Below are 20,676 nucleotides of genomic sequence, written 5' to 3'. Positions count from 1 at the left end.
TCAACTCCAAGGACACCCTATTCAGCAAAATGGCAAACCTCAAAGCATCAATCATACAGTGGGGCACAGATCCTGTTCTGGGAGTCAGGAGCATCCAAGTTTGTAAACTAGCCCCCTCTCAAAATGCTTAGGAAGATTTCTAGTCCTTTCCATCCTAAAGAACACATTTCCACTACAGGCCAAAACTATTTCTAGTTCTTTAATCTCTTCAGAGTGTTAGCAAACAGCCTCCAGTTGCATCAGGAAAGTTTAGATTGCATATTAGGAAATATTTTTTCAGAGAAAAGCTTGTCAAGTGCTGGAACAGCCTGCCCAAAGAAGTAGTTGAATTGCCATCCCCAAAGATGTTTAAAAGGTGCGGAGATGTGGCACACAGGGGCATGGTTTAGTGGTGATTTGGCAGTGTTAGGTTAATGGTCCATGATCTCAGGTTCATTTACAGCCTAAGCAGTTCAATGACACAGGGTGGTCTCTATTGCCTACTCAGACACTCATAGCTCACCTCAGTCCAGCAGAACCTGCAGCAGCTTCCTAAATAAGTCAGTTCAGAGCCCATTAATACTCTGGGCATGCTCCATTTTAGCAAAGGAAATCAGCCTAGCAAAATAAATGGGATGGAGACACTGAATGATCAGGTTCCTGACCCCCCACTCCACACTGCCTCCTAGCTCAGTAAGGCTATCAAGCCCTCGAGAGAGTCAAACTATCTACTCCTTTCCATTTATGCTTGCTTTAATCTTACAGTAGTTAAAATAATAAAAATAACTACCATGGAAAATTAGTTGCATCAAAGAGCATACACCCATCTAATCATCCTCCACCTTTGTCTGCTTCTTTGTAAGTCTGCATTCAGTATTTTAAGCCAGAGGGATAGGAAAGGATGCATGGTAAGAGAGCACTGATGTTCTTATTCACAGCTTCCAACTGTGCATATAGACAAAGCCAAGTACTTCAAACCCAAAGTTCCACAATGGTCACATCACCTGTTCTGTGCCCTCCACCCCTTTCCCAAACTGAAGCTTTCAAAACAAATTCAAGTGTTCAAGATACCTTTGCCTGAACAGATATTTTTGAATGCTAGTGCCAACATGCAAACTAAGGCTAGCTCCAGAAACACCTCACATGAGACCTACAGAGCCTGGCACACATTAGCAGTTGAGAACACCAACATTGTTAGCACTCTCGTTTGAGCACAAACCTTAATTCCTCTGCAGCTGCAGACAGGACTTGATGACCACAGCACCTTTTTAATCCACAAGTATATCCTGATTTCCAAGACCTTTATAGAAACTATTCCCTGCTGTACGGATTACTGTTGTTCAAACCATATATCAGGCAGCTGAGATCAAGTGTCCTGTTTGTTTGCATGCTGTTCCTGCAGAGGCTGTTGGCAATAGCACACATCTTGAAAGGTACTATTTCTGGGTCTATGGGGCCACCTCACAACCATTAAGCACCTTCCTGATGCAAACAGCTTTTATAAACAGCTTAGCTGGGCAACCTTTCCCAGTATGCCTCTTTCTTGTGGGACATCCAGGGATGGACAGAAGGGAAGGACAGAACTAACTCTCACAGCAAAGGCTTTTATCAACAACATGAGCGTTGTCCATCAGAGAGCCTATTTGTATCAGCCAAAAAGAAAGGTTCCTTGCAGAGCTTTCCAAACCTCCATAAAGGCACTATCTTATATGTTCACAACTGTGCATCATATATGCAGATGAAAAACAGGGAGGGGAGAGAGGGAGAAGGCATGGAATGTCACATTGGCTCCACCAAAAGCAAAAAGGTCCACAAAATCTAAAAAATAAGCAATTTTCCTAGGCTAAATATCACAAAAGGAGTGGAGAGGAATCAGTACATCAGTATCACATTTACACAAAGTATCTGACTCACTGTCAGTGGCAGTGGATCACTCCATGCAGCTCTCCCCACCTTTACTTCTGACCTTTCTCCTACTGGCTTCACTTCTGCACTTACCAAATCATAGTTTCTGGGCATTTTACTCTTCTCATTGTCCTCCTGTTTCCCAGAACTTCCCTCTATTATTAGCTGCCTTACCCCAACCATCTCCTTCCTCAGCAAGCTGACAAAAAACAAATTTCTGCAGAAGTCTGTTTTCCCTTTGCCTTCCTCTCCAGGTTCCCCTTACAAGGGGTTTGGGAAAATTAAAAGGCCACAGTAGCATTCCTTTCCAAGCTACCAATCAACTCAGCATTGCCCTGTCTCATGGGACACATGACTGTAGGCAAAGGTCATGTGTCAAGTCCTCCTCTCCCAAATGCATGGAGTCTATGCTATAAAGAGGATGCTGTACAGAGGAAAGAAAACTCCATTAACACATCAAAACAAACATTAGCTTTCTTGCCCCCCCTCCCCCCACAATATACTCCTTTCATGCCATGACAAGAATAAATGAAAGGAGCAAACAGTCCCATCCCTTCAAAATTGGTCCATTTCTCAAATTCTGGCTCATACTTTGCTGTCTTCTTCCCACCCAAAGCTATTCAAATGAGAGTGCAATAGCTTCCTATGCACTAAATGCATGGGGGGGAAAAAAAGACTTTGATAAGAACAAAATCTTTTTTACACTGCATTGGTTGCCATGGGAAGCTTGATCAGAGCAAAGCAGTGTCTACAGAAGCTGGTGTTAATTTTCTATGTAGCAATTCTTCCTGCCAAAGAGCTTCTTTAATTCACAGCCAGTACTGGGAGTGGGTTAACAGTGATGAGAGGATGTGCACACTGACTGTGTAACTGAATAGGTATTTTTATGCAAACTCTATTAATTACATGCATGCTGAGAAGAAAGATCTGTCTGTTGAGAGGTTAAGAGCTGGGTGTCAGTGCCTGAGCAGAAAAGCCTCTAGAGCTCCCTGTACCAATCTGTGACAGAAAGAACTAAAAAGGTGTGAGCCTGAGAGGTGCAGCTAATGATGCTTCAGAAACCAGCGCAGGCTAATGAAAAGCCACGAACACTGAACAAGAAACCCATTGTGAAAAAGAAAGCCAGTGATATATTTAGTGTCACTAAACTAATAACGTAGAAATTTCTGATTGCCAACCAGGAACACACTTGCTCTATTTGAAAGGCTGCATGGCACCCCAAATCTGCGGGAGTGGGAGCTCAAACACATCACACAATAGGCTCTGCTCCAAAAACCACAGGAAGAACTGTGACACACTCAAGTCCAATTTCTTGCCTCCAACAGCCCAGTCCCAGGGAAGAACAGGGCATATTTTAACACACTTGTCCAGATTCTTTTCTCAGCCTCCAGAAATTCAGCTTTCAGAGATATCTTAAAACAGCACGCATCTACACCTATAGGAGAGAGAGCAGCAGAGGAAGTTGCAGCAAAGCTGAACTGACAAGGATTTATAGAGATAATCCCCAAAAGACAAGGGCAGCCTCTGTTCTCACCACCATTTCAGCCTTCTGAATTCACCTTGTCCATTACACTAACTGAGTCTCAAAGCTAAAGGCCCTGCAAAATCTCCACCAATACCTATGTGATCTGATGACATCCGGAAAAACAGGCAGTGTTCTCTCCCTATAATCTGGCAGGGATGCTACCATCCTCACAATCTTCTGCTGCTAATGTGGTTTGTGCCTGTCTACTTGAACAGGCCCTGCTGCAGATGAGGGACAGGCCTGAGTGCCCAGAAGGCTTCTCCTCCGTTCCTGCCCTGCACAGGGAGGGCCAACACGAACTCCTGCCACACACAGCCAACAGCTCCACTGGCTGCTCTCAGCAGCCCCTTTACACCTGCCAGACTACATCTTTAAAACAACCAGCTGTGTCTCTAACCTCAAGCTGCAGATGGCAGAGAACACATGCACAGATCTGAAACAGCACCCTAAACACTTAAATACTTCCAAAAACTCAACACATGAGCAGATATAAATATCCAATAATGAGCAGAGATTGTGACTGTAGCATCAATCAACCCAGGCCTCTCTTCTCACATCCACAAGGCACGACTGAAGATTCAGCTTTACCAGGATCACAGATGAGAAACTGCAGTTTTCCAACCTGCCTTCTCCTATAGTGAAGGTGCTGCCTGTCCACATGGGCTGACTACAGTGATTTCTAGTAGGTCCAGCTGATCTCACTGCAAAATATCCTCACCCCCTTGCAACTATTGCATGTGGAAACCTCCAATGGTACGTTAAGGATTTTTCATGCTATTTCAAGGTCTATTTTTAAGGAGGCAGAGCAGAAGAAGAGGAGGAGGATTTTTAAAATTGGCAACCCTTCTGGCACTGGCCAAATATAAGGCAGGGTGATGAGTCAGGAAAATATTTCACACAAAATGGATGCAGAGAGGAAAGACAGCCTGGGTCCCACCTCCCACTGCATAAGTTGTACACAACTCCAGAGGAGCCACACTGGAGCCAGAGACATGGCAGTAGTGCCCTCAGGAGAGTGATGGCGTTTTACAGAGCTGTACAATAAGGAGGCATCTTTTCTGGGAGGCAAAGAGCTAAGCCAGACATAGATTGTGAAAGACTTGGGCAAGAAGTGCATGTAGGGAAAGCAGAGGGGAAAAAAGGCCCCAGAGGAAAACCATGAAATTTAAACCAGCTTACTAACTGGGAATCGTTACAGTTGCAAAGAAGATGAAAATGTTTCCAGTTAATTGTTATGGCTCATGGCTACCTAGTCACCAGTGATTCAGCAGGAACTTCACCTTCAAAACAACCCCATTCCCTTCAACCCGCCAAAGCTAGGAGAGGGGAAAAAAATCCTCATGAATGAGAAACCAGGAATAAAACCCTGTCCTAGCAGAATCAAGCACAGACCATCTCTGCTGCATTGCAGAATATTCCACCTGTCCTCCAGCCTGCAGCAAAAGTAGGTAGAAATAAAGCTACATAAAGCAGCAGCTGTACTTACACAGACTGAAATGTCTGTCAGTCTGCACATCAGACAAGCCTCAAAAGAGACAGCGCACTGATGACAAAAGCCTGTACAGACACACACACACACATATATGTAGGTATATACACAGACACATGCATACATATGGCTCACAGTTGACTATAACATTGACACTGACACAGAGGGTGCACATTTCTCCCTCCCTCTCTCCAAAACCACTCACTTTCCTAGGGCAGAGAAGCAATGCCAGCAATACACCTACATGAAGTATCAAATCAACTGGGCTAGGAGTTGCAGAGCTGCATTTCATTTCAGCACTCTTGGCAAACACCCACGGAATACTGCAGATGAGCAGCAGCCCCAGGGGTTAGAGCAATGGGCAACTGATGGTAGGTAGACTGGAGGAACAAAAGCGTCACTGAGATGGTTAATGACCAGAAAATGTGCTGATCAGACAGACAAGAAAGACTGAGGAGCGCTAGGAAATGGAGCCATGAGCAGCATCTGGCTGATTCCAGGTGTGACCAAGAGAGATGAAACCAGCAGCCAGAACATGGCTCAAAACCTGAAGAGCTTCACATGCAAGACAGAAAATGCAACTTCTTCCAGGGTGAACACTACAGAATCACAGCACACTATGTTATTTCTTGGGAAAGGACCTGTTTCCATATGCTGAGATGTCCCAAAGTTACAGCTGTCCCAGGCACATCAACAAGGAGAAAAGAACAACTATTTGTCCAAGACCAGCCAAGACACCTGCTTTGGGGACCTCTTGCTCCCCAGTTGTGCTCCACCCCTCCACAGGCTCTCAAGATCTAGTCCCTCTTCAATCAGTATCTGGCTGACAGCCCCAGATTTGCCATTTTCAGCAATAGGCCACAAGCTTTTTACTGAGTCTCAAAGGCCTTGGGCTTTCTGGGCTTGCATGCTCTGAACTTTTCTTGACCTGCTTGTAGCTCTGTTTTACTTGGTTGAGCTGTGACAGCAATTTCTCTAACTGACCAGGTGTCTATAGATGATTTGTTTTACTTCTGTTTATCTTGTGCCGAGTACAACCATAGTTTTATATAAACAACGTTGACCAACAGCTATTTTATGTAGACTGAGATATTTACAACTAATGACTGCATAGTGGAGAAAAATGTAGGCATGGAATGAGAGCAGAGGCCTTGAGAAGTGGAGAAGCAGGATGCAGGGCAGAGGAGTACAGGAATGGGATGATAAGAGAGGAGGTACATGCTTGCCACTGGAGACCAAACCGCTGCAAACAATCCACCCACTATCTGTTAAAAAAATACAGACCTGGAGCTGAAAAAAACCAGATTTTAGGGGTAGCAACTAAAAAAAAGAATAAATTATCCAACATGCACTAAAGACATCATATATAGTGAATTCCAGAAGCATTGCAGGACTGTACAAGTGCAAGATGTGCAAGTGTATTAGCAGACATACAAAAAATTACCCAGATGAACCCTGGAATAAGGAAGAATCCAATAAAACCCACATCATACTCTTCCCAGAGAAGGGCTACAAAGCTGAAGATTTACCCTCAACAACAGGACTTTAGGAGCAGCACAAGGGTGAGCATAACATCAGGAAAACCAAACAGAAACAAAGAAAGGTATTACAGTTTTAACTGCATCATTACAATTATTGACACATTTTAATATAAAATTACCCTAATGCATTCTTAGTCCTTTTTCTATCATAATTAGTGGTAAAGTAAAATGATTCTTGAATTAGAGTGTTATGAATTCAGTTATACCAACAATAAATTCCTGCCTTTATTTATGCACATACACAGCCTGTATATGAGGGGTGCTTCCTCTTTGCCCATGAACAACAAAGTCCAAGCCAAATGCCTCAGATTAAAGAAAAGACACACATACAGGAGAAGAGAAAGCAATGAAAGACAAGTTCAAGAAAAAAAAAATTAAAAACCAGGCAAAAAGCAGTTTAAAGGGAAAGGCAAGAAAAAGATAAAGAAAAGCAAAGTGTACAATAAAATTACTGCAGAATAATCAAATCTGCCATCAAGTGTTGAGCAAATTCAGCTTTCAAGCCCAATGGTATAATAAGAGAAGATGGGAGCTCTCTGAAGGTACCCTCCTGGGATTAAGCAGCTCCTTGCAGGAATTTGCAGACCCAGCTGGGATTACACAGAGAAGTCTGGCTCTACACTTCAGGTTTGCACCAAGTCCTCTGCAAGAGCAGTTGACATCATGCCATGAAGTCTCAAAAGCTGGATATGTGACTTCCTTTAAAAACAAAGAAGAACATTTCCCAAAGAAAAAAAATATCCTGCTTTCAAGCAATTGGAAAACACCTCTGTTTCAGCAGGATGCACAGCCAGAGTATTCCCTCATTCCTCAGCAACTCAAGAGCAGGGAGAAAGATCCATACATCAAATTAATCATCTGGGGCAGACCAACATGACAGCTCATGGTTGATGCCTCAGGCTGTTTTACCATGAGCACAAAGTGTATCAATATTAAAATGGCATCATTCAAAGGAGCAAAACAAAAAAGCAATGAAATTTAACCCTATCTGCCGGCCCCCTCCCCACCACCATCTCTCTGGATGGTCACACATGGAATAAGGTAATGGGCAGATCCTTCCAGGGTCCATTGACCCATTATTGATCTCTCCTGCATTCCAGAGCAGGCAGCAAAAGTCCCCACTGCAACAAAGAAACTGGAGCAGCTTTTCCCCTTGAATGCTTCAGTAAGCGTAATCCAGGCCATATCTTTGCAAGAGTATCAAACAAAAAACCCAACCAAACAAACAAAACCCCACCACAACAAACAAAAAAACCCCCACACCAAACACAGAGAGAGAGAGAAAAAAAAATGCTTCTTGGAAAGCGTGAAGTTAAAGAAGCTCTTGCTCAAATAGCCAGTTGTTTTCCGCTCCTCTAGGCAGGGGCAAAGCTCACAGTTGCCTTGGGCAGCAGGCTGCCAGATCCACAAAAAGGCACTAAAGCCTCCTGCCAGCCTTGCCTACTCAGCACCCTACAAGGTCAGGCTGGCAGATGCTGAAAGCAGGGCCGGGGGGGCTGCCTCTCCCCACAACTGTCCACACCACAATGCACAGGAAGCCTCTGCAGCTCCCAGGCCCAAACATCCACAGCTCATGCCAGCTCCCGCTCCCTCTCCCAGCCTTGCCACTCACAGAAGGAACAGCTCAGACATTGCCAGATTGGCAAAGTTCAATTCTGCCCACGTTATCTTTTTAGAAGCCTTGTGACAGCTCTGCCTGTAGCAAAAGATGAACATTTACTTCTGCTTTACCTCTATCTCAGCATAATACATAGCATTTTAAATGCACTGAAATTTTTCTTCAGCATAGTTAATGAGGATCAGTTGTCAGGAGATCTGAGAAGACAGCTTTCCTGGAAGGGGAAGCAATCATAATAAAACTCAATTTTGCTTTCTTGTGTATCTACATCTCCTGTCACAGAAGAGTGCTGTCAGGTTAGAGTCCAAGACTAAGAGTACCTCCTAAAAAGTATTAGGTCAGCATTGCAAAAGTGTAACAACTGACTCCAAAGACAAGAAATGGGCTGGTATCAGCTCTGTCAGTCCTTGGCTGCCAGCTGAAAGAACCAGGTTCAGGTGCACCACAGGCCAGTGTGTGCATGCATCGCAGGGCACATCTTCCAGTGCAGCAGGGAGGGGGCCAAGTCCTACGTCTGGTTCCTAAGCAATAGTCAGGGCACGCTTGCAATAAACAAACTACACCATTTCTTGGCACTTCTTAGCTATCCTAACACGATGCTCTTTCACTTTTAACTCATTGCCTTCTGACACCAAGACCATCTGCAGTGCCAGGTCTTCCAGAAAGAGGAAAAGGAGAGACTCCCTGTTGTTCACACCTGGTGTTGGGACATGTCCTTTGGACTGTATGTACTTCTTTTAAGTTAAACTCTGTGATTTGTGTCAAGGTTGCCAGGAGACACAGTGGCTGTTTTGAGATTCTTAGAAGGGTGGAGCTCAGCTGGGGCGGCTGGTATCTCATTTTCATCCCAGACTTTGCTATTCAGTCCCCACTCCCCCCGCCTTGCTCTTATGCAAGCTCAGGACTTGGCTTACAGGCCAGCGGTGTTGCTGCACCAAGGCACTGGTTGCTAGGAGGTGTAAGTGGAGAGATCCAGAGCAGGTAGAGCAGAGAGCAGGCTGCTGCCTGCAGGCACAAGGGCTTTTGGGCACCCGTGCTCTCTGCCATACCCCTCCTCTCTCACCTAATGGGCAAACCCCAGCAGGTTGCAGAGCTTCAAGCTGAGAAAAGGCCTACATGTTCCAAAATAGCTGAGGTACTGAGAGCTTTGCAACACCCCTCTCCCCTATTTCACTAGCATGCAATAGCTTTCCAAGCCTGTCAAAGCTTCCCACTTGCAGAGCTCTACCTGAGTGTTTAGCTCTTTTTAAATAAAGCAGTCATGTCTATTCTCTTACTTCCATTTCTTTGCACATAAACTGCAAGTTTATGACCCTCACCACGGGACTGCTTCCCCGACCTCCTCCTCCTCCTCCCCTTTTTTTTCTTTTAAATAGCAACTTCCCTTTAGTTCACACGCTGGTTAACGAGATCAAAGCACAAAGTAACAAACCAGCCATCTACATGGGATTATTACCAGCTTGCCTCTCAATTTAAAAATCCAATTGACACACTCAAGGATTGAGGACAGCCAGAGTTTCTCTTAAGGCAGGTTAAAATCATATATGACCAATATAATCATTAAAACAGCAACTGCTGTAGCTATTGTGACAGGCATAATGGCACTTTCCTTTTGAGGGAACTGGAATATTTGCCCTGGAACTAGGATGGCAGCAGTAAGAAGCATGTCCTATGTAGTTTTCCTTAATATGGTTTGTCAGGCAACCCAAACAGCAACAAACTTGCAGGACTCCTACAAAAAGCCCTGCCTTTCCCTCCGCACATCCTTGGGAATCTAGCACAGGGAAATTTCAAGGGCAGTTAAGTTCTTTTGCTCTGACAAGAAATTTCATTGCAGCCTTGCCAAGGTAAAAGCATTCCCATTTCCCTGCTCTCACTTTCCTCATCACTAACATTTCTGGCAACAGCAAGAATCCACACTAACATTAATGTTCTTGAGGACTCAGCTAGTACTTTTGGCCCCCAAAAGAAACAGGCAGGTGTCTGGACCTGCCACACCAGTTGTGTGAGACTGTGGGACAGAAGCTACGTAACTACTTGCCCTGCCCACAGTACCCAACTTCATTTACAGCTCACTCACACCACTGCAGCATCACATACAGAATGAAATCCCTCTCCAAGATTTTCCATCATTGGTGGGAAGAGCACATGCACACTGCCTACGCAGACAGTGCAAGCAAGGAGCCTTCTTGGGCCCATAATACGAGTCCTGCAATTCATTCTTGCACTAAAAACCATTCCCAACTTCACCATCAGTTAAGTTCAAAAGTTGTTTATAGTTAACACAACTGTCTGTCATGCTGCAGTACTGAAGGGTCAGAGTCCAAAGGTAATTAGTAATCAAAGAATTTGCATGTAAAAGCATTCTAATGCTAAAAAGGGGGGATGGGAAATGTAAAATATACGACTGAAGAGATGCTTACACAAACTCCATCCTATTTCCTTCTACAAACCATTCTGAGAGCATTTCTTTCCACCACTGCCCCATTTTGCTCTCCTCTCTCTCTAAGAACTAGGCTTGCTCAGCACTTGGAGCAGGTGAAAACAAGGACACAGAAGGAGTGGAGCCAGTAGCACGTGGTGTTCTTTGCCATAACCATGTCCTTACTTCCTGTGTGTACCACAGCATCAGCTGAGCTCACGTCCCACCCGTGGGACCAGCTGTGGGACTCTGAGCAGGAGCAGCACACTGCAGAGGCAGCACAGCATGTCTTTGTGGGCTTTACTACACTGAAGGAAGGTTAGTGTGGTCTTGGGAGAAGTCTCCAAACTAGCACAGGTAAGGATTGGTGTACAACACAGCATCTTCCACATTATCCCTTTTTTTTCTCTCTCTCTTTTTTTTTTTTTTTTTTTAAATATATTCTATTTAATACCCAACTCCTATTATCAGTAAGGCAGAAAATAGAAAACTGTTACTTTTATTTTTAGGAAACAGTGCAAGCTGAGAGAAACAAAGTGATTTTCTCTACCATCTGGGCCCATGAGAGATGAAAAATACAAAGAAGTCTGTTCCCCATGCCCTACAATAGGCTCTTCCCTATTGCTGGCTTTTTTCAGAAAAGTCTTCCTGTTCTTTGGAAAAATCCTCAGTATCGTTCCAAATATAGAGCAACATAACAAATACAGAACAACACACTTCTGGCAAGACCCCCACCTGCTATACTGCATCCAGATGTGGACTCTTCAGGACAGGAAAGACATGGACCTGTTAGAGCCAGTCCAGAGAAGAACCACAAAAATGACCACAGGACTGGAACACCTCTCATGTGAGGATGGGCTGAGAGCTGGGCCTCGAGAAGAAAAGGCTCCAGGAGACCTTACTGTGGCTTTGCAATACCTAACAGTGACTTACAAGAAAGATGGGGACAAACCTTTTAGTAGGGCCTGTTGTAGTAGGAAATAGGGAAAATGGCTTTGAGCTAAAAGAGAATAGATTCAGATTACATTTTTTTTTACAGAAAAAAAGTGGTGAAGCACTGGAAGATGTTGTCCAGAGGGGTAATAGATGAGCAAACTGGTTTAGTTGAAGCTGTCCCTGCTCACTGCAGGTGGGTTAGACTAGATGGCTTCTAAAGGTCTCTTTCCAACCCAAATTCTATGATTCTGTGACTTTCCTGGACCCAACCCTACAAATTTGAAGGTGAAAATGGGAAGGAAGAATAGAGTTCCCAGCTCACCTCTGAACTGAACTCAGTTTTCTGCTCAATTCAAAGCAGGGTTCCCACATCCTAAGGAGATCCTCAGGCTGCTCTTTCTGGGGAAAGGCATATGCCTCCTCTCATATATTTCCTTTCTCTACAGATTTCCTGTGAAAAAAATTGTGAAACAGGTCCCAAAATATTTCATTTCAATTGGACCATTCCCTTGAAATATTCTCAATTCAATCTAGATATCAAAAACCACCTGGCATTCTTAACAAGTCAAGGCTTTCTGTTGTGGCTTTTGGGAGTTTGGTTGGGGTTGGCTGAGGTTTTCTGGTTTGTGTTGCTTTGTTTTTATAAACAGCAGCAAACTTTTACCAAGGGCCACCAGACTTCCACTTTGATTCACCCTGAGTGCAGAGAGTGGGTACTGCCAGTCACTGGCACTGGAAAGGGAGTCACAGATTGTGCTCCTTCTGGGACAGGAGGTTCTGTAACCAGACAGAGAGGCAGCAACGTGCTCCTACACTGAGCTCAGCAGCCAAGTCCAGCCTTTTCCAGGTGCCTGACAGAAAGGAGGCATTACAAAAGCATGGCTGATCCCAGATAGAGGGGAGTACACACAGAAATTTTTGGGAGAAAGGGCTTATATCACATGGGTTCTCTTGAAAGGCAAGGAATAAGCAGATACATTGGTACCTGGAGGCTTGAAGGAGGATGCCATATCAGACCTATTGCTGATGCCAGATCCTCAAATAGTAACTGCAGGATAAAGGATCACATTACATCCTCTGTTTGTCCCAAGCTGTAGCAGCCGGCTGCAGAACAGGACCCACCCCCTGGTAACCTGAAGGCTGGATTAGCGTATGGCACTCGGGACAAGCACCCAGGAGCTCTGTGTACAGCAGAACAGCAGCTTCTCTCAAAGGAACCTGGCAACACCAAACATCTGCACTGCCCTGACTCGTCTTTCAATACCAAGAGTGACACAACGTAGAAGTCACACAAGGTCTGAAGCCAAGCATTCCACAAGATTCCCACCACAAGAGCTACTCCATAGCTGGCAAAGATGGCAACTTTAGCCAACTCCCCATCCAGCAGCTGAGCTCAGACTCAGGGGCTCAGCTCCCAACACATTCCCTCCAGCTCTCTGACAGCACCCCAGTGCTGCAGTCTTCAATGTATGCTGCAGTACTTTTGGCAGACTTGACACAGTCTCCCTCTGGTTTAGTAAGAAGCTTTTCTGCCCAGCTATTTTGAGGTTTTGTCCTATTTTTCTCCCTTTTCTCCTGGGCAACAGGTTTGCTGCAGGTCTGTAGCTTCACAGCTACCTCATTATTTAAGATTCTATCAAATGTTATGTTCTCCACTGGTTGTCAAAGGTAAAGAATTTTAATTAATTAGACAAGAGATTAAAAGCAGCCACACACACACACACAAGGGAACTGGCTGATGAAAATTGCCTAGAAGTCAATTTAGCAGGCTTGACTCCAATCCTGGTAAAGACTTAAACCAGGGGAGTTTGCCTACAGCTCCAGGAGATTGTAGTACTGCTTCATTTGCTTATTCATCTTCTCCTCTGCCAAACCAAGCAAGGTTACAGCTGAAGTGATCAATACACAACTGTTCAGCAAACAATTCTGCTTTTCAGGTGCCGTTTCAATAGAGACATGGATTCAATGTGGAAGAGTCTCCAGTATTCACAAAAAGGGAGACCAAGAAAAAACCAATGTAGAAATTCCAGTCTAGATGTTATGGACACGTGGAATCAGCTCACACAAGAAAGACTGCCCCTACTCCAGCAGGCAGGACCTTTTCTGTCTGAAGCACAATGATGGAGATGCAGAACTGGACCCAGCTGCTACCTAGATTTGAAGAGGGCAATGGCTCCAGACTGCATGACTGTTACTTGTGAATGTCATGGGACAACTGCAAGAGAGCAGAGAGGCCATAGCCCCCTTAAATCCACCTCTGCAAATTAAAATACCAATTACAATTATTTGGCCTGAGAATATAAAGCACTGTTGCAAATGAGATCTCCATTCTTTTGTCCCAAGTGCAGACTTCACTCTCTTGCCAGAACCTAAGACTGCATCAGCCTTCTGCAGCCCACCCTTCTCTACACCATCCCCTCCTCCTAATCTACATTAAGAGAGGCAAGTAGTGAAAGGAAGTATTTTACACTTCAGGTCTTCATGCCTCAGTGCAGACACATTTCTTCTGTCCAGTGGGTATTTAAGACAGGGAGATTTGAGACACAAAGTATCCCTGCGTCTTTCTGAGAAATCTGCTACTGTTGGGGAAGGAAAGAGAAGGAAGGGCTTGGCTGCTTTTTATCATCTTTTTGAAACACAGTGGTGCTCACTTTTGACACAGAGAATTTTGTTTGGTTTGGTTCTAACGGCCCAACTCAAATCATTCTGCAGTACAGATTCTAATTATGTTTAACGAGCTCATTTAAGGGGATTTTCTTATCTTCATCTCTGAGCCCATCACCACAATTGTGCCAGCTGGAAAATCTGCCCAGATGGCACATTAAGTACAGTAGCCTCACAGAAGAAATGTATTAACAACACTCCAGATTCTTGGGAGATGAGGGGAAAGAGGTCTAACTATTGAAAAACAACTGTCCTGTTTCAAAGAGGACAAAGCAAGCTGCCTCAGATGTGACCAAAGCTGTTGAAATTTGCTTTGAACCATACACAAGAACTTTTCTCCATTTTATGGTAAGTTTCTACATCCTTACAACACCACAGGATTCTCCTTTACAAAAGAACATAAAAAGAAAGCACAGAACTTCTCCTTCAGAGCCTTGGGTAGGTATACTTGAAGGAGGCAACACCAGCAGAAGTGGATTTATCTACTGGCAACCCAGCAGCTCAAGTATTTCAAAATCCCTGTACCAATTCAGGCTGCATTTGGGATACAGCCCAATAGCATTAGTGTTTATGCGAAGCAAAAATTAGTGAAGAACTGTACCTGCACAGAGCAGGAGAGCTTTGCTCAAACTGCACATGTGCCGTGTGCTGGCTCTATATAGAAGTAGATTCCTTCTGTGCACCTGGAGTTTTCTAAAGGCAACAACCACTGTGACACCCAAGCAATGTGATCAATTAGTTAATAAAAGAGGCACTGAAATAAGGCAGGAATACTTGTTATCTTACAAATTAGGACTTCATTGTCCATATCATCACTAATTCTCACCTGGTCAAAGTGGTCATAAGTCTTGGAAAGATCTCAGTTCAGAACAGCATTTTTCCCCACTCACCATCAGTCACCTGTTAGATTTGCCTCTCACAATTTGTTACTATACTTCACTGACCAAAACCTTCCATTTTAAGAAAGAAAGGAGGAAGGCAATGTCATACCTGCTCAAATTACACAATGTTTATCCTAAACATTATTCTTCCATTGTGGGTTATATACAGCTTAAGGTAAAGAGAAATTGTTCTACACTGATAATTTATTACCTGGTGCAGTAATGTATCTATATAATGATGGGAAATTATGACTAAAACTTTCCAAGAGACTCCATATGTGGATGTGCTGGAAACCACTCAGCCTTACAGCCTATCTACAGGAACTGGAAAGAGGTAATTGAATGCAAACCAACAATCCCTTCTGGAAAAGAAAAATCTTCATTCTTTCAGCTTCCAGGGGGATTTACCACTCAGCTGTATGTGACAGAGCATTGAACAGGCTCCTAGATGGATTAAAAGCAATTTGCTCATTTCCTGTTCATGCCCTTCCTCCCTTTGCCGTGACAGAGACCATCATCACTGCCTGTCAGTGCAGGACCTGACAGCCAGGAGGGGCATGACTCAGAAGGGTTGACAGAGTTAGGTAGCTTCCACTCCATACTGCACATCAGCTGAGGATGAGGGGTGCAACAGGGGAAGACACAGTGAAAAGAGATGAGACTGTGGCTGGATGCTGCTGCAGTGCAGGTTGGCACATGAGAGGCTGCTGCACTGACATGCAGTATGCATGGCACAATTGCAGTACAATAAAAAATGACCCAGACAACTGTGCAGTTTTCTGATTTGAACACTCATACAATTATTTACTTTGGAATATTACTGGTTCTATCTCCAAAAAAACAAAACAAAACCAACCAACCACCCACTCACCCCAAGGTGATAAAGCTGAAGAAGAAACAAGTCTAACTGTTCAACCAGATCACACAGCAAAAAGTAGCAGGAAAAAAGACTCTGTATCTTCATTTTAACTTTGATCATCCATCTTCTACTGTTCCTACCTACAAATAAGGATGATTCATTCTGAAATGGGACAGAATACAGGGGCATCCAAATCATGTGTTCAGCAAATATACTGTGCACACAGACAGAGCTAGCCAGAGGCCTGTGTCTGTACTGTCTACAGTAATTTCTGAGAGAAAGCCAGAGAAACTCATTTTACTATGTCTCAGAGAGAATTCTCTATATTAAACCCGTATCTGCCTTTAGCAGCAGCTGCTGCACATAAAGAACTATGCAAGAGCTGAAAGGGGGATAGAATAAAAGAATATGCAGGTGGAGATTGATCAACTCAGCACACATGCTATATATCAAATACCAGTCTTCCCAGCAAGGAACACTAAGATAAAAAAATCCCTGAAATTTATCAGAGTGGCTCCAAATTGATGAGCAGAGCTAGAGGGATGCTTAAGCTGACCACAGCATAACAGCATAGTGTTGAAAAGGCATTGCACACTAAAAGAACAAAGTGCTACGTTCCTGTTCCTCAGAAGAAAAAGCACAGGCTGATTCCTCAAGCAGGCAAGTGCCTCACCTGAAGATCAGGCTCCCAACCAACTACCAGGATCAGCTGAGAGCCAAGAAAAGAAGAACAATGAGAAGTAAAAATCAATCAGTCACATCAACCTACAAGGCTTAAAAAAACAACAGCAAACAAAACACAAAATCAAAACCAGATAAGCTGACTAAAGCTATCTTAACAGCTGGTCTAGAATTTAAATGATAGACATTTCACACACCCTTTTTTTCCTTTTTTAATGTTAGTCATCCTCAGAGGATTTTCTTAGTTTTGTTTCTCTTCTTGTTTCTAGGAAACAGAGCCTCAACTAGCTACTGAAAAAAAAAAAAAAAAAAAAAAAAAAAAAAAAAAAAAAAAAAAGAGAATAAACTGGGAAGAGCAGGGAAAATGCAAAGCAGGAGAATTGAAACAAACGAAGGTCAGAGCCTTGGTCCTACCACAAGAGATAAACAATTTGGTACATTTCTGTACCTCCCCTCACCCCCTTCACATGAACAACTTTGTTACTCACTGCAAAACCCAAACAGAGATCCAATTAAGCAACTTTGGGTTTGTTTCACTTGACAATATAAAAACAGGTGAATGCAGGCAGCAGATGCAAGACCTTTGCAGAGGAAACAATCTTCTGTCTTATCTCTCAAGACAACAGCTTTACATCAAAGTGGTAGCCTGGAATATCTGCAGCACTCAGTGCCGTTAGCCCTTTACCGCTGACACGAAGAAAAGGTCTCCTATAACAAGAGCATCCCACAAAAAACACACCAGGAGCAGCACAGCTGCTGTCTCACACCGCTGGAGAGGGAGCCTCATTAGGGTCAAAGCAGAGAAAGGATAATATGTGCAAAAGCCATTGAGAAGAAAAGGAAAAAACAATGGAACACTCAGCTCTTTGGCACCACAGTGGAGATGGAATGAGTTTTGTCAGTTTGGGAATTGCTTCTTTCATCAGTTTAAGAAACATCCCAGGAGATTTCAGAAACTCCAGGAAAGAGAAAACTCAGAAAAACCATCACATTTATTTAAAAAAAATATTTTGGGCAAACCAGAGACCCAAATTAAGATTATGCTCAAAGAATGCCAAAGCTTCTTACGCACAAGTCCTCACTCACATAGCTGCTTGTATACCTGATGTGGATGAAGTCACAATGCCTCAGGCAACTGTTTTGATCTCAACCAAATCAATCTAGGTATGTTGAAAGTGTTGTTAGGAAAATACAACGTTATTACGTAAATCCAGCTTTTAGGGAAAGGACTGGAGGAACAAAGCATCTGCATGTCAGCATTGCAAAACCTCCTGACACGAGCAGTGGGATGGGGAAATCACTGGAGTACAGCTGAAGATGACCAAGTTGCATGGACAGCTCATGAAACAACAGTGCATAAGCCATGCCCAGTCTGCTACATCAGACTCGTGTAAGTACTCTGGTGTCCAGTAAATGCACAGTTCTGTCTGTGCAACAGAACCCAGATGGTCATCACTGTCACAGGGTCTGGCTGGAGCCCTGTCACCAGTGGTGCCCCTAAGGTTCAGTACTGGACCCAGTGTTGTTGGACTTGTTCATCAATGACTTGGATGAAGGAGCACATGCCTCCTCAGCAAGTTCACTGATGACACAAAGCTGAGAGGAGTGCCTGACACCCCAGAGGGCTGGGCAGCCCTTCAGAAGGACCTCAAGAGGCAGCAGAGATGGGCAGGGAAGAACTGTCTGAAATCCAACAAAGGCAAATGCAGGGTCCTGCACCTGGGGAAGAACAACCCCAGGCACCAGCACAGGCTGGGGGCTGCTCTGCTGGAGAGCAGCTCTGCCAGGGGGGACCTGGGGGTTCTGGTGGACAACAAGCTGGCCCTGAGCCAGCAGTGCCCCTGTGGCCAAGAAGGCCAATGGGATCCTGGAGCTCATCAGGAAGAGCAGACCCAGGGAGATGATCCTGCCCCTCTGCTCAGCCCTGCTGAGGGCATATCTGGAGAGCTGTGTCCAGTTCTGGGATCCTCAGTACCAGAGAGACGTGGAGATTCTGGAGTGGGTCCAGTGGAGGGCAAGGAGGATGAATGGTCAGCTGGAGCTTCTCTTAGGAGGAAAGGCTGAGGAAGCTGGGCCTTGAGAAGAGACAACTGAGAGGGGATCTCATCAATGTCTATCAATACCTCAAGGGAGGGTGTCAGGGGATGGAGCCAGGCAATAGGACACAAGGCAAAGGGCAGAAACTGATGCACAGGAATTCCACCAGAATATGAGGAAAAGCTTTTTTACTGAGCAGGTGACAGTTAAGTTCTTCACTGAACAGGTTGCCTAGAGAGGCTGTGGAGTCTCCCTCACTGGAGATACTCAAGAACCATCTGGATGTAATCCCATGCCATGTGCACTAGGATGACCCTGCTTGAGCAGGGAGGTTGCACTGAATGACTCAGAGTGGTCCCACTCAGGTAGGTACAGCCCTACCTATTCTGTCAGTCTGTGTAATTCAAATAGAAACAAAAATCAACCATATGAAGGAAGTGTACCAGAAAGGCCAGGATTCTTCCAAATCAAGAGACATTCACTGGAAATCAGAATGAGGGGAAAAAACCCACCAAAAAACAAAAAACCACAAATACAACAAAACAAACTAAAAAAAAACCCACAAAAAACAAACTGAACAAGATGATTAGATTGTTAGCTCGAGACTGTCTTAACTGCATCAAATCACAACAGTATCACAAAAAACAGGCCAGCCATGGCACAAAAGCAGCAAGTAATACAAGCCTTTAAACTTTTAGAACACACATCTAGTATATTCCTGCTCAGGCCATGAAATGTTACCACCAACAAGTAAGGACAAGAATTCCCCTGTAAAGCCCTAAGGAACCACATAACCTTTTAATTAGCCAAAAGAAACCCCAGGTGTACTCACACTTGATTAAATCAATGTCAGGCATGCTCATCAAAGGGCATTGCTATTAACAAAACTAACCTATCTTTAGCTATGCAAGAGCCCAAAATACCTGTTTACTGCACTAATTTTCTCTTCTCTCCTTGCTGACTTCAAGTGCGAACACATTCAGTGTCAGAAAAGACACACAGGAAGACGTAAAACACACCAGAATATATTTGCCTGGCTACAAAGAGTTCAAGCACAACAGATGTAGTTGAACACTGATGTGGACCTCAAATTGTCAGCAGATTAACAGACTGTCCACTGACAGAAAAAGAGGCAACAGGCATAAATTAAAACATATTAAGTTCCATTTGAACACAAAGGAAAAATAAATTTTAAAAAGCCCTTTATTTTCATGTTTTTATTTTGTTTTTATTACTGTGAGAGTAGTCAAACACTGGAACATGGTGACCAGAGATGGTGGCTTCTCCATCTCTGGAGATATTTAAAAGCTGTAACCCGCTAGAGGTGACGCTGCTTGAGCACGAGGGTTGGATTAGATGATCTCAAGAGGCTCCCCCAACCACAGCAATGCTGTGATTTGGTGAACTAGGATATCACCAGACAGGCAAAAATTACTAGCCAGTTTCACTGGCTCCATCATTTTAGTGACAAACACAGAGTCTTTAAATGTTGCTAGCATACTTATTGTACCCTTGGAAAAATCACCTACAATTGATGTGGAAGTTGTCATCTTCTAATTCCAGCTTTCATGTCTTAAGAGTATGCCCATGCAATACAACTTGGAGATAGTGCCCTTTGTCTTCTCTTTTGGTTTGCTGACCAGCAGAAAAGCTCAATGGTGAGCCAAACTCATATTGATTCCTGCATTGCAGCAGACCTCTCCAGCTCTCACCCACACCTCTATAGGTAGCTCTTTATCTTTCCATCAAAGTCTCCTTCTGGATACCTCTATTTGGACTTATGTGTTTCACTCCAAAGAACCCACATACAAGCAGTTTCAGGCTGTAAGCCTGAAATATTTCCTCACATTTGGCTGAGGAACGTGGTAAGTCACAAATCGCAGGGCATCTACAAGAAGGCTTCAGTCAATTGTTGAAAGCATCGTTTGCTCCATTAGGTATTTATTGGATTGAGAACCACACTGAATTATGCTTATGTTCATCACACTACAGAACCTAGTGAAAAGTCTACAAAATGTATTTAACTCCCAGCTTAGAGCAAGAGGAATGAGAGTAGTTCTATTAAAAGGGACCTCATTAAAATTTGATAATGCAATCCCTCTCCCTTGCCAATTACACTAATAGTGCTGAGTCTCATCA

General features: G+C 43.9%; 1 protein-coding gene across 5 annotated transcripts in view; it reads right to left on the bottom strand.

Annotated features, from left to right (window-relative positions):
• Positions 1–20,676, bottom strand: part of MAPKBP1 (mitogen-activated protein kinase binding protein 1) — a 100,785-nt gene that overhangs the window by 51,216 nt on the left and 28,893 nt on the right. The gene's annotated exons all lie outside the window — the stretch shown is intronic.

Source organism: Prinia subflava, chromosome 5, assembly GCF_021018805.1.
Source record: "Prinia subflava isolate CZ2003 ecotype Zambia chromosome 5, Cam_Psub_1.2, whole genome shotgun sequence".
NCBI classification, from domain to species: Eukaryota; Metazoa; Chordata; class Aves; order Passeriformes; family Cisticolidae; genus Prinia; species Prinia subflava.
This window is presented reverse-complemented; position numbering and strand designations above follow the sequence as displayed.